Source organism: Galeopterus variegatus, unplaced genomic scaffold, assembly GCF_000696425.1.
Source record: "Galeopterus variegatus unplaced genomic scaffold, G_variegatus-3.0.2 Scaffold10764, whole genome shotgun sequence".
Lineage (NCBI taxonomy): Eukaryota > Metazoa > Chordata > Mammalia > Dermoptera > Cynocephalidae > Galeopterus > Galeopterus variegatus.
The window spans coordinates 39,958-45,237 of NW_007736875.1; the positions used below are offsets into that span (position 1 = coordinate 39,958).

Below are 5,280 nucleotides of genomic sequence, written 5' to 3' on the forward strand. Positions count from 1 at the left end.
AGTTTGCACAAAGAATTACTGGAAGAGGAAAGGGGTTGAATCTTGAAGAAATGCGTGTGTGGGTGGCTGGGAGGGGTTTTCCCTGGCAGACACACCTGCCTGGCTTTCAGGCCGTGACCGTGTAAAAAACTCGGTTCTTGCAACTCTGGCTCCAGGTCCCCTCCGGTAGGGTCAGTGCCCAAACCTGCACGCCGCGTTGCCATGGCGACGCAGGCTCCAGTCTCCCTCGCTCTGCTTCTTCAGCACGAGGCGCCCCGACCCAGCGTCCCCTCCGGAGGGAGCACCAGGTATGGCTCGGCGCGGGCTCATCAGTATTCCGCCCGCGGCATCTCCCCTGCCCCCACCGTGTCTCACTGCGACCGCCCATCCAGCAGCGACAGCCCCCAGCCGTCTGCGCGACCCCATGGCCCCTGCCCACCCCTCTCGGGGGCTCACAGCCGGCCCTGCCCTCGAGCGTGCCGGGCAGCTCTGGACACTTGTGCGGCTCTGCCTAGCTACGCGGCGCTTTCCCACGCTGGCCGCTGCCACGGGCTGCAGACTAGCGGCGGAGAACTCTCCGCCTGGCTGGCAGGCTCCTGGCTGGCAGGCAGCGCGTCTGGGGAGACCCGCTCTAAGGCATCCCCGCAACAACTCTCTGGGGACATGCAACTCCCATGTGCGCCGTTTAAAATTCCCCTGCGCCTCCTGCAATGCACCAGACCGGGGAGGCAGACATAGAAGGCAACTGCATTGCGCCCCCTCTGGGATGCGCTGTGAGCAAAAGAGGGGGACCGTCTGCTGCAAAACCGGAAGATCGGAGGCGCGGGGAGTTAGGGGTGGGTTTTCTTAGCACTCACCTTGTGCAGTTTCCACATGGCCCCCAGAGCCTTGACTTCGTGGCTGGAGTGTTTACCCTCCTCCAAGCACTGGTAGCACACGGGCATCTTGCACTGCACGCAGTACATGCTGTGGTTCTCCAGCTCGTGGTCTGTGCAGGTGGAGACCTTGCGCGGGCTCAGCCGCCGGCTCACGCGGCCCTGGGCCGGGGGCACCAGGCGGTGCTTGGCTAGGGGCCCCCGGGGTGGGTGGCAGCGCAGGCGGCACGGATCGCAGTAGAAAACATCACACTGTTCACACATGACAGTGGCCTCCTTGGGCGCCTTCTCGCAGAGCTGGCACTTCAGAGCCGCGGCTTTGCTCTGCTGGTAGCGGTCAATTACCCCTTCTAGGACGCGGTTCTTGGGGAAGCCGCGGAGCCCCCGGTCATCCAGGATGAGGCTGCGGTGGCACTGGGGGCAAGTGATACAGGAGTTGCGGGGCACCGGGGCCAGCGCCGGTGACAGGTGGGTGGCCGGTGGCGGCATAGCTGGGGGAAACACGCGGACGCCGTTGGGGGACTTCTGGCACGGGGTAGTGGGGGCGCTGGCGAAACCCCCGTAGGAGCCATAGCCGCTGTCCGCCTCGCTGTACAGGCTCATCTTGTCCAGGTCCAGATAGTCATAGTCGGAAACCCCAGAGCCCGAAGCCCGACGGCTCTGGGGGGACTCAGACTCCGGGGTCTGCACCAGGATGTTGCGGGCGCACGCCTGACATAAATTGTGAGAGCAGGGCAGGATGATGGGCTCCCGATAGAAGGAGCCGCACACAGGGCATTTTAACTCTTCTTCCATCTCTTCCATGGGGACCGGGCTGGGAGCGAGGCAGCGGCGGCTGCAGAGGGTGCCTGAGCTGCCGAGGTGGCCGACGGGCCTGTCGTGTCCAGCACCTTGGCCAGCGGCGGCGGCTGCTCTGCTGGCGCCTTCCCGCGTAGCCTCGGCGCCGACTCCCTGCGAGGCGCTCGCTCTGAGAGCCGCGGAGTCGCCGCGCCGCGCGCCAGCCCCGGCCCGCCCCCTCCTGCCTCCTAGTCCCGCCTCGCCTGTGAGCCGCGGCTCATTGGACGGCGGGCAAGGGAGCCAAGCTCTCATTGGCTACGCGCCCCGTCCGTCCCCTCTCCCCCGCAGGCCACAACGGGTTTGGTGGAGTCTGAGGATGAGGAGAGTCTTAGCTCCCGGCTGCAGGATCTTGGGAGGGGGCCGGCGCGCGGAGGCCAGTGCAGCGAGAAGGAGGGATTAGGCGGGATGACTCATCTCTCGCCCGCTTCCTTCCGACCTCCGGTGCAGTCACTCGGGAGCGGGGGCCGTGAGAAACCCCTCCCCGCAGCGCGTGGGCTGGCGGAGGGGGCTGGTGCTTGTCGCCCGCAGTGTGCGTTTGGCGTCCAGCTCCGGTCTCCGCGCCGCCCCACCACTGGCGAGGGCTGCGCGGCGCGGGGGCCGCCCCTTGTCCTTCCGCTGCCCCTTGTCCTTCCGCCGCTGGCAGCCTGAGCCGGAGCTTCCCAGGCCTGGGATCCTGTGTGGCAGCTGGGCTTTTCTCGCCTTCCACAGAGCCGCTGAAGCCGCCCGTCTGGGAGTCTGACGGCGCTGGGCGGGAGCCCTGGCAAGACTCTCTTCGCTTCTTTCACCTTCAGTCCCTTGTTTCTAAAAGGAGATTAATAATATCGATTTCCTAGTGCTGCCGCGAGATTGGACTAGGTAATCGATGTAAAGGCTCAACATCAGTCAAAATACGTGCCCCTTTCATTTCGTGCTTTAAATTCCGGCTGGGCCCAGAGGCCTCCACGCTGTGGTGTGAACATGCCTCTCTCTCTTCACCCCCCTTCCTGTCAAAGCTGTGCTCTCACCCCGCTCAGCACCTGGCTGAGTTTTCACAAGGCCAGCAGGACCTTTGGTTCAGTTGAGGCAGGAATAGTTTGTCTATTTCTGAGTGCCCATAGTTTAGTAACTAGCTCTGTAAATTAATCACCGTGTGACTGCGGAGTCTCAGTGTTTGACTCCAAACAGCATTCTTCAATGCCTGGTATCCTGAGCATCCATCACAGCTTCCAACATGTGTGTCCTTTCTGTTTCCTCCGTGAGGTGGGTGGTGGAGTGGTGGCCACGGGCAGGGGTGATTCTACTTAGTCCCCATATGTTAAGCAGCCTTCTCCCTCTTCTCCCCAGACATTGCTGGAGATTGCTGGAGAGTCCTGCTCCTTGCCTGCAGAACTGTTCATTTGATGATGGACAGGGTGCAAAAAGGAAGGGAGGGAGGGAAGGAAGGAAAGAAAGAGGAAAATCTTTGAGTTAAGTTGTTGTTTTGTCCCCCATGGATTTGTCATCCCACTTCCCCTGGGTGATGGAGCTGCAAAGGATTACTCAAAGCCCATCTCTTCTGAGCAGTGAGAGACCCCAAAGTGGTTAGTCTCCCCCGGAATCCTCAAGCTATAGGCATCCCTTCCTTGGGAAATTAACCCTGAACTGGGATTCTCTTCCTGCATTTATTTTCCAGACTAAGAAGTTACAGGAAGAGAACATAGGTGGGGTTATAGTTTAACAATATAGGCTGGTAACTTTCAGTGAAACAAGCCAGATGACATTCCAGTAAGGCAATTAAGTGGTCCTATCAACAACAGTTTGATCTTAACAAACATTCCTTCTCTGTCCATCAATTTTCCAGTATCTACACATATCAATCAGTAACCTGTCTGTCCTTGAGCTAGCAACCTTGCTGTGCCACAAATCTTTATTTTACACCAGAGACTTTATAGCCTGAGGAAAATTTCCAGTCCTCTGCAAGGTCAATATTTGAAACTGCAAGGCTTTGGAAAACCAGGCCCGTGAAGTACATTTGCTTGATAGTATATTCCACATTAAGTGACATTCTGAGGTAGTAACTTATTTGAAATAGCACATGCCTGACTTTTGCTAAGTGATTCATGAAGTAAATGACAAAAACTCCAAGTTCTGGGCCGGCCAGGTGGCGCACTCTGTAGAGTGCGGCGCTTGGGAGTGCGGCGGTGCTCCCGCCGAGGGTTCGGATCCCATATAGAGACTGGTCCGCTCACTGGTTGAGCGCGGTGCAGGCACGACACTGAGGGTTGCGATCCTGTTGCTGGTCGTGGTATGGGCGCGACACTGAGGGTTGTGATCCCGTTACCAGTCACGAAAAAAAAAAAACAAAAAGAACTCCAAGTTCTAAGAAATCTTCCAATTTTCCATCTTCCAGAAAAGAGATAAGTTGATTATATGCAGCTACATTTATAATTTAAAAGCACTTTATTGCCACTCTCTCAAAGTTTTTATAACCCCTCCCTAGAAGAAATAGTCCTATAAATTGGGTTATCTTTCCAACACCTTCTTAAGTTGCAGTGAGAACCATAGTTGATCATTGTGTGGGGAAAAAAGTCCTCATCATTATTTAAAGCCATGTTAATCATAGATGCTATATGATTTATTTTTAACCTGGTCTTTGACTAGTTGAGACCACAGCATCCAAAGTATGTGTACTCTGTTTACAGGCATAGAATATCTTCAAGTGTGGTTGGGACTTTATCTGTCCTTGCAGGATACATCTAATTTATGGAATCCAAAAGATTTTGATTATATCAAGCAGTTAATTATTGAGAAACTGTTAGAAAGGAGTGTCAGTACCACTCATGAGTTACAATCCTTGCATGGCTTTTGTATGCATTTGGTGGTAAATCACAGTAGCTTTGAACCAGCAAGGTGAGCAGCTATTATTGTTTTTATGAGTTTGAACTTTGCTTATCACAGTATACCATCTAAGAGGTCTGTTTATTATTTAAGAGGAAAGCTTATGCTTAGTTCAAAGTAAAAGATAGTCTTAGGGAATATCTGATGGTGTAATACAGTATTGAGTTCAAAAAAGCCTTGATACAATACAGATTTATAATACAGTCAATATACAAATATTTGATCTATTACGAAGTATCTTGAGATGATTTAAGTGTTTATCTATTTGGTTGGGAATTAGCTAAATCAATCAAGCCTAGGAGTGCTCTTAACATGCCTACCATTTATTAAGAACTCGCCCTGTTCCAGGCAGTTGGTTTGTTTATTTATATGCATTACTTGGCCCAATCCCCATAATAACAAGAAGAGAAAGGTACAATTATCCTCATTTTACAGATGAGTAAAGTGAGGACTAGCAAAGATACTCGAATAAGTACTCAAAGTCAAATACTGGTGAGGCTGGGATTTGAACCCAGGCACATGTAAGTTTGTTCCTTTGTTCATTCATTCATTCAATAAATGCTGAGTTCTACTCTCTGTCAGGCTTTGTATGTGATGAATACCCAAAATGTGCTTTTGTTAACTTCTATAGTATTCCACTTATCTTTCCCAAGAGTTTATTATTTTTCTTGAATTCATTTCTCTAAAGTATTTTTGTAGGCCTTTGAAGATTTTCCCCTCATGTTGCACTATT

General features: G+C 53.2%; 1 pseudogene; it reads right to left on the reverse strand.

The window, feature by feature from the left end:
- Positions 1 to 809: 809 nt before the first annotated feature.
- Positions 810 to 1,658, reverse strand: LOC103610215 (annotated as a pseudogene).
- Positions 1,659 to 5,280: the final 3,622 nt, after the last annotated feature.